The 8361-nt window shown below is 44.0% G+C and overlaps 1 long non-coding RNA gene across 1 annotated transcript; it reads right to left on the bottom strand.

Annotated features, from left to right (window-relative positions):
* Positions 1–3214: 3214 nt before the first annotated feature.
* On the bottom strand, positions 3215–8257 carry LOC111740104. Its single transcript, XR_002780458.1, has 4 exons — positions 7672–8257; positions 6620–6754; positions 4890–5133; positions 3215–4225 (listed from the first exon to the last, which is right to left on the bottom strand). It is a non-coding gene; the product is annotated as an uncharacterized LOC111740104 (long non-coding RNA).
* Between the last annotated feature and the right edge of the window lie 104 nt (positions 8258–8361).

Below are 8361 nucleotides of genomic sequence, written 5' to 3'. Positions count from 1 at the left end.
TAGGGTCGGATCGCAACATAGCTACATGAGGAAATGCAGTCTCAGCTTCCTGAGGGAAAGGGCTCACACGCCAAGGCATTGCAGGACATGGCTAATGTCTGCTGGCAGAAACAATACGTGCATGTGTGAAAGTGAATCTTGAAAGGGTGGGCTGAGGAGGGTGAACTGTAGGCTGGAAAAGGGAGACTTTATTGACATGAGTCACACATCTATGCCTCGGTACTCAATACTCTGGCAAAGATGTTGTTCCTAATAGTTTACTTGAAAGTCAGACACAACTATGGTCTACAGTAAATAATGGGGCACATCTGCTGCTAGCACTCTGTGTGTTTATGTGTGTGTTTGGGCGTGTGCATGCATGCATGCCTACTGAGAAGGTGTTTTATCCTTGGCTTCCTTGAGGTGGGCCAGGTAACCTAAAATAAAAATCTCTATTTTTGTGCTTGGTATCTCAGTAGCTTTTTAGAGGCTTATATCTCAAATCTCTGGAAGAAGTAGAAAGAAGCTACCGAGACTGAAGATGAGGCCTGTGAAAGCTGGTTTTTGCCTAGGACAGAGGCCTAATTACAACCGGCCTTCGTTGCTTGTGGAGGCACTGAAGGCCTGACAGAGACAGGGGCCCCTGCCAACCCCTCAGGTTTCCCAGTTTACCTCAGTGATGTGCCTGAGCCTGTTCCCCACGTGTTCACCCTGACCTTCGAGTACCCACAGAGCAGGAGCATTTGAGGAACCTGCGAGATGTTTGCCTTTTTGCTGTGTGTGAAGCACTCAGTGTGAGCCGGGCTCAGAAGAGAAACCGCTTTGGTGCCTCCTTCCCGCCTGCTTTCAGCCAGAGTTAGACAACCACTTTCCCAGGCCCTGAGTTTCCTACGGTCCTGTCCAGGAGTTTCCTCCAAGCTCCGATTGCACTCTGCTGGTCCAGTTAAAACCCCCAGCTGGGAACTGGCTCATGTCTCGAAAGCTGCCTTTTAGAGGGGACGCCGCCCAGCTGCATAACTAAACATTAGGAGCCCAAATGAGAAATCAGAGCTTGGAATTACATCCAGAGCCCTGACCAGCTTCTCAAGTCATAAATCATATTCTGCCCTCTGAGAACAGAGGGTCATGGGGACCTCTGGCCACCTCAGGCACAAGCTATTTCAAGCAGCAGTCACTGTGTGAGCAATGGGTAAGAAGCGAGGCAATGATCCATTAGGCTCAAAACCTCCCTGCCTGGGAGAGGGATTCTGTGTCAGCAAGAGGGAGCTTGAACCCCAGTGCGCTTGGTCCTGGGCTTTCCCGAAGCCCATGCCTCCTTCTGACCCCCTCCTCAGCTCCATGCAGACAGAAGCCCATCGGGAACTTTTTTTTTTTTTTACTGGATGCCTCTTTAAAGTGCCTAATTTTAATGAAGAAATCTTTCATCTGCCATCCTGTTTCCAGGAGACAAGTTTGGAAGGAATTTTCACAAGTCACTAAGGCCCTTGGAAGTGTGTTTGCTGGTGGAAAATGTAAGGCTGCGAGACATGCACAGAGAGATGTTCTCACTGGGGATGGGGTGGAAGAGGCAAGAGGAGGAAATAAAACGCCAAGAAAAAAAAATGCTACCAGAGCCAAGTGGAGGAAGGATACAGAGGTGCAACCGAAAGGGGAAAGTGTTTGACTGGAAATGCATATAGAATAATTGAGCCAGAAAAAACAAAGTCCCTCCCGGGGGAAATTATATTCAGCTTGAAGAGATGCTAGGGGACTGGAGGATGCGTGGGAAGGGGTGGATGGGGAGAAAGGGCTGGAGGGAAAATGTCATCAACAACTGGAACGAGGTAGAGCGACTCAGTGCATACACATCACACATCCGCACCAGAAAAATTCTCTATTTCATCCCTTCTGGAGCTTTTTGAGCCCAAAGGAAAAACAGAACAAACCAGCCGAACTAGAAAGTGGAGCACTGTGGAGGTGGAAGAGCGGACCAGCCGGGTCTACATCTGTGAACGCAGTGGCTATGGTTAGACACCGACCTGCCCCTCTGGAGGTGATGTGGCTAGAAAGTCTGCATTGGATAGTCTCCGGGCTCCCCTGTCCTGTGTTCTGCTGGAGGGACCGGCCTCCTTTGCCGGTCTCTGAGGGCGGCCACGGCACTTCCCCTCGGCTGCAGACTAGCTCACCATCACTCCGCCTCCCCTTCCACATGGGACATGACTCCGTCTTGGTAAGAGACCGAGGCTGACGCCAACGTGTTTAGCACCACTTGGTTCTTCTCAGAGATTCCCAGGCCCCACGGGGAAAGCGATGGGTGGATATGTATGAACTCAGGAAGAGGAAGTTTGGCAGATGAGGCTGCGAGATTTAAGCACCAGCAAGAGCGAAGGGGGAGTGGAGCAGGGAGAGCTGAGAGAACAGGGAGGCACAGTTCATAGGCCACTCGCTCTGAGAGCCCTGTGACGAGATGCATCCTAAGAGTCATGGGGGTTAATAGAGGTGGTTTTGTTGGAAGAAAGTGGCTCTCCTGGATCACTAAATCACCAGGAAGCCTCCTTCAAGGTTGCGGAGCAGAAGCGCCTAGGGTGGGAGGTGACTTAGCAAGGCTTTTACAAGCTTATGAATTTATTCTCAGTGGACAAGAGGATTTGTCTCCTGCAGCTGGTGATGGACAAAAGAGTGTTTTCCTATCTCTTTCTCATTCACGGTCCATACCAGCACCAAACAATGGGGGGAAAGGGAAACGCAGGCTAACAAAACTGCAAATTTGGGGGATAAAAACATCAACCTGAATGGCACACAGACAGCATTTTCAATGTGATTTCATTTACCCGATTTCTGCTAACGAGACACTACTTGTAGATGCAGAATTTTGAGGATGTTATCTTCAGCCTGGAGAGAAAGAAACTGTAATTTGCAGCTTTTGCTAAGAGTGACAACCTTATTAAGTAATGGGATTCGCTGATTAACTGCTGCTAACAAAACATCCTTGCCAAACCTGTTAGTCTGAAACCAGCAACAGAGCTGCTGTCAGATCCAGCTTCTCCACTTCCCAACCTCAGGGGATTTTACAGAAATACTTCTCATTTAAATAGCCTTTTGCCTTTCAATATTTTTTTATTGCTTCCACTAATAGGTTAACAATAAGTTAGAAGCCACTCCTAGATGTATATCAAATCAATCTTGGTGAAGAGTTCAAAGAGAAAAGCAATTCTACTTAAAAAATGATTTTTTTATGAAAAGGGTAATGGGAAAATGTGCAAGTTCATTGAGCACTAAAATGAATGGAAGTTCTTAGCCAGAGATCAGAAGGCAAGATCTGTCCATGCTCAATGTGTGTGACGGTGCTTTAGATTCCTAGAATGGAGCAATATATCTTCAACAATGGTTCACATAATATGTAGGAAATTCTCTTTTCTGAGAAAATCACCACCATTCTGTTCGTAAGAACTGCTTTTCCCGGTAGATTCTTAGGAGTGAGAGACCCCTGAGGTAGGTCAACACCTTGATCTAAGCTCCTCTCTTCTCTACATGCTCGGGACTCTGAAGATAACGAAAAGAGAATCTAGTTGTAAATGGCCTGGTCTGCTAAGCCATAGACCTATGGGCTATTGGAGGGGCCAGGGTGGAATGGGGGAACATGGACCTCAGCTAGTTCAACTCCCCTGGGGTCTGGACAGGTGAAGTGACTTGTCCAGTGCTCCCAGCTGCTGTGGGAAAACTAGGACTAAAACCCAGGTTTGCGGCTTCTGGTCCAGTCTATCTTCTGGCCCTTAAGAAATAGGAGATGAGGCAGGAACAGTATACATATATACACACATTCAGGTGTATTTGTGCCTGTACATCAGCTTCACACCTGTGCTGTTCCTGCCTGTCGGTGATGTCAACTTCACACCATACAATCACTTTAATCTGGGGCAAGATGCTTCCTTCATTATGGTGTCCCTTCTTCCTTTCTAGGTCTGCGAGTGGTCAGGTGGCCAAATCTATGATCACATTTGACAGAAGAAAGAAACACGTATAACATTTACCTCGGGACTTCTTCCCCACTTGGACCTTTTATAATTAGGATACTATAGTTAATACAACAATGAGAAAAAACTAGTAATAGGATCTAGGTTTTCAGAGCTTATTCAGCTTGGAGGAGAGCAGGCTCAGAGGAGGGATCCTTAGGACCTGGGTACTTGGACACTTGCAAGTGAGTTTTCTTGGGGTGGTTCAGGGACTTCATGGACATATGAGAAAGGCCACCAAGTTTGGACCTGTGCTGGAGGAGAAAAAGAAGAAATGAGCTTGGAAAGGATTTTGTTCAGGCAGGGCAAGCAGCAATATTTTCAGGTTAATATTTTCAGGGTCTATTAAGTTTTAGGCAAACCAAGGGCAGGTAGTGAGAGAAGGCTTTTGAGGTCTGTACCTCAACTTCCCCCAAGAGCTGGCCCCAGGCCTTCCTTGCTGGTTTTACTCAGCCTCAGAAAACACTGGCACAGGAGGATTCCCACCCCCGCCTCCCACCCCCTGTACCACCACCCCCGACCCTGTAAAAAAAAAAAAGTCCCGAATTGTTTCATTGAGAACCATGTTGCCTTTGCCAAGGATCATTGCAAAACAAGAGGGTAAGAATGGAGGCCTCTGAGCAGGCAACTGGCAGGCCGGGGTGAGAGCTGGATCAAAAACCAGGAGCGATCATGACCCCCAGACAGCTATAGTCACAACCAACTGCCAGGAATAAGCAGCCTGGAATAGGAGTCCAGATTCAACAGACACTGTTTGAGGGGCTTTTCCAAGCTCTGTAATTTATTTTAATCCTCCTGACTACCAGAGGAGCCCTCTTATGCCTGATTACTGACCAGGAAGGAGATTCTGAAGGAGAGACTGGTCCAAGATGATGACCTTGGGTGGACACTCCCCTGGGGGCTCTGATCAAAACTCACATTCCTTCCCTGCCTGGGCTGCTCCTCCCTCGTAGTCAAGGCTGGACAGGAAGTACAGTCCATAGAGAATCCTGGGCTCCTGTAACAAGTCACTCCTGAGCCAGAGGCCCTGGGCTGGCTGCCTTGAGGTGCTGCAGGCAGCTAGTGGGAGGGGCCTCCCAGGCAACTGTGAATTAGGGCTTGGAGGGCTCAAAGGGTCCCCTTTGAAAGGCTTTTCCTTGCTATCTACTTACGGGAACTAGTCCTACAGAAATAATGAACATAAAGAAGTTGATCAGGTAAAATATACACAAGCTCATATAAATTCCATTCTTTATTAAAAACACGGAAATATGTTTTACAGCATGACAGAAAATACTGCACTGTCTTGGAATCTTAAGATTTAGAAATTTTATTGAATCACTCAGGCCCATGATATACTGTACTAGAAAAAAAACTGCATCAGAAAAACTCAAAATATTAAAATCATTAAGGCCAACATAGTTTATTTCATGAAACTGTATATATCTGACTATAATGTACCCACCAGTCACTGTTTAAGGGAATACGTTAAAAACAAACCTCTAAACAATGAAAGAATTGGCCCAAAGGAAAAAGTTACAAACAATAACAAAAAGACTTTGAAAAATTAACAACCCATTTTGATATGATGTCTTATATATAATAGTCTATTTGTTAAAACACTGTACATTGTAAAAAAAAAAAAAATTGAGCACATCAACTCACTCCTAAAGAACATGCTTCACTTGAAGCTTGATTTTTGCAAATGAGAGACTTATAAATATGTGCAGTAAGAACACATGTATGTTCATACATAGATAATGTACCTGTATGAACAACGTGTGATGAAATTAAACTAGAGAATAAATACTTTAATAAATTCTACATTTTGAGGCACATGAGGAATAAAATTCAGGTTGTTTCTAGGTTACAGACATAGCATCTTTTTTCTCCCCTGTTTTTTGTACCTTAGTGTAATGCCTATTTGCATTTAACCTAGTTATCTTATGTTTGCATGCTTTGCAAACTGAATTATAGAACCAAATTGCCTATTATAATTTCCCATTATGTAACACAATTACATAGGAACACTTTGAGGTGAGAGGATTGTCCCAATATTAGGAAACATTGATTGTATCTTGCTTGCAAAGAGCAAAAATTAAAAAGAGGCTCTTTCCCCAGGTGACAGAGTTTACTGCTCTTTCTCTCTGATGTGAATGCTATTCCCCATTACAATGAGCTCTGTTCACTGATTTTTGGTCTGCAAAATTAGATCCATTGGTATTTAAAAAAAAAAAAAAAAAAAAAAAAACCCAGGCCCTAACACTATACCATTTCCTAAGCTCAAAGCTCCATACTCCCTGAGCACTTCTAAATGAAGTATGGAGTTGAAGTAATGTTCCAGAATTACATTATGTCCATAAAAAGTGAAAGCATAATGAATTTTCAGGTAATTAGAGTATCCAAAGTACATACACTAAGTCCTTCTTGCACATGTGCCTTGGACAAGCAAACGGTGCACAAACTTTTGCTGGATGATCTTTGTCTCAAATTCCCAAATCCAATCATAAATACATATATGAATATGCCTACACACACACACACACACACACACACACACACACACACACACACACACACACACACACACACACTTTTAAAATCTTTAGAAGGGAGGGAAGACCATGTAGGTAGAGATAGGAAGTGTGGTCAACTCTGTTTTCTCTTACAGAAATGAGGAGGTGTACTATTTGCACCCTTGGTCGCTGGTTCTTTCATACAGTGCACATTAAAGACAGAAGCTTTACCAGGGAAAGGGTACAGCTGCCACTCTTCCGGATGATCAGAAAACCTCCAGCATGGGCCTATCAGGGAGAGAAGTAGAATAAAGAGGTGGAAATGTGAGATTAACTAAGGCTGGGTTGAAAGAAAGAATCTGAAAATAAACCTCTCGATTCACAAAACAAAAGGTATAACATTTCAGTCATCATCATTCAACCTCACAAGCTTAGAGAACACGGATTTCCACTTACCCAGATGCCCTCATTATTTAGCAGGAGCTTTGTCAGACAGTTACAGCCTAAAACACAAACCTTTTGGCCTTGTAACACTTTGTGATGTTATAATGGCACTTAATTAACAAAAAGTTTTTGCTGTTAGTGTAAAGAGAAAATAGCAACAGAAGACAATTAAGACCGAATGATGTTATTTTATTAATTTATTTGGTTTTCTTGTAGGTGTATAGAATAAAAAGTAAATTTATCTACAAATGTACTTAAAGTATAAAATCTTTATATTAATAAAATTCTAGGTATTTACAGAAGAAAAACAATCTAATCAACCGATGTCTATAAAATGAAAATATTTGCTATGTGAAGCAACCAATATTTCAAAACTTCTGGATGAGATGAGAGGAGCTCATTTTTTAAAAATCCTCAAGTGATCAAATATATAGCTGCAAGATGACAGCAAATTAAATATTGTGGCTTAAAAGCGATGGTTAATCAAAGACATCAAATGCTCTCACACTTGGGCAGAAACACTTTCAGTTCCTGCGGAGGAAACAAATTTGACTTCTAGAAAGACCTTGAAGGTGTGTGATTGTGCTGGATAAAGGCCAGGAACAGAGCATCTCCTTTCTAGAATTTTACTGCCTTTTCCCCTCATCTAAACCACAGTTTCCTTTGGGAAATACATCATCTTCTTCCTCTGCCCAGACACAAGCCGCTTAATATTGCACACATCTCAGCAGACTTGTAAATGTCTAAAAACAAAACCTCACCCCAGAAATGCTTCTGACATCGTCATTGTGCTTCATCTTTGATCCTGGCTGGACCCTCCTCACTTAATCTTGAGGCACTGGCCTGGCTTTGGTCACTAGGAGATGCAGTCAGCGCTAAGTGGGTTTGGACAAAGAACTGTGGAATGTTTGGAATTGCTACTGGATGTCAGAGTGACTCTAAGCAGATTGCAGGAGGCAGTGTGGCTGGGAAAAATAACTCATGCTTCTCAAGAGGTATGTCAGATTGGCTCTAGGTCACTTGGCTCTTGACCTTCAGGGCTGAAAGAGGAGGGACATCTAGTGAGATGGGCATTAGGGCCTGTGCTTGTAGAAAGTCGATGAGGGATATTAGTGAACCATCGGGGTGAGTCACAGAATGAAGCAGTCAAAGAGGATAGGACTCTTGTTTCTGAACTCAAGGACAGACTGAGAAGGCTGGATCTTGAGAAATGGGAAGAACAGTGGAGACTGTCCCAGAAGAGCCAAGGAATTCTGTGGGCAGGTGACAGCAGGACAGTGGAAGGGAGGCAAGGACCAGGACTGGCAGGCTAGGTAGGGAAGAGGCAAACCATTAATTCTTTATTTTTCTCCTTGTATCTCTCCACCTTCTTTCCTTCCCAAATACACTTGAGCAAGTGGAATGGAAAGAGGAAACAAACACAGAGACAGGAAGAAAGAATGAGATGGAAA

The sequence above is a fragment of the Pteropus vampyrus genome, unplaced genomic scaffold (genome assembly GCF_000151845.1).
Source record: "Pteropus vampyrus isolate Shadow unplaced genomic scaffold, Pvam_2.0 Scaffold58, whole genome shotgun sequence".
In the NCBI taxonomy this organism is placed as follows: Eukaryota; Metazoa; Chordata; class Mammalia; order Chiroptera; family Pteropodidae; genus Pteropus; species Pteropus vampyrus.
The sequence above is the reverse complement of the archived record's forward strand: the minus strand, read 5'-3'. Positions and strand labels throughout refer to the sequence as shown.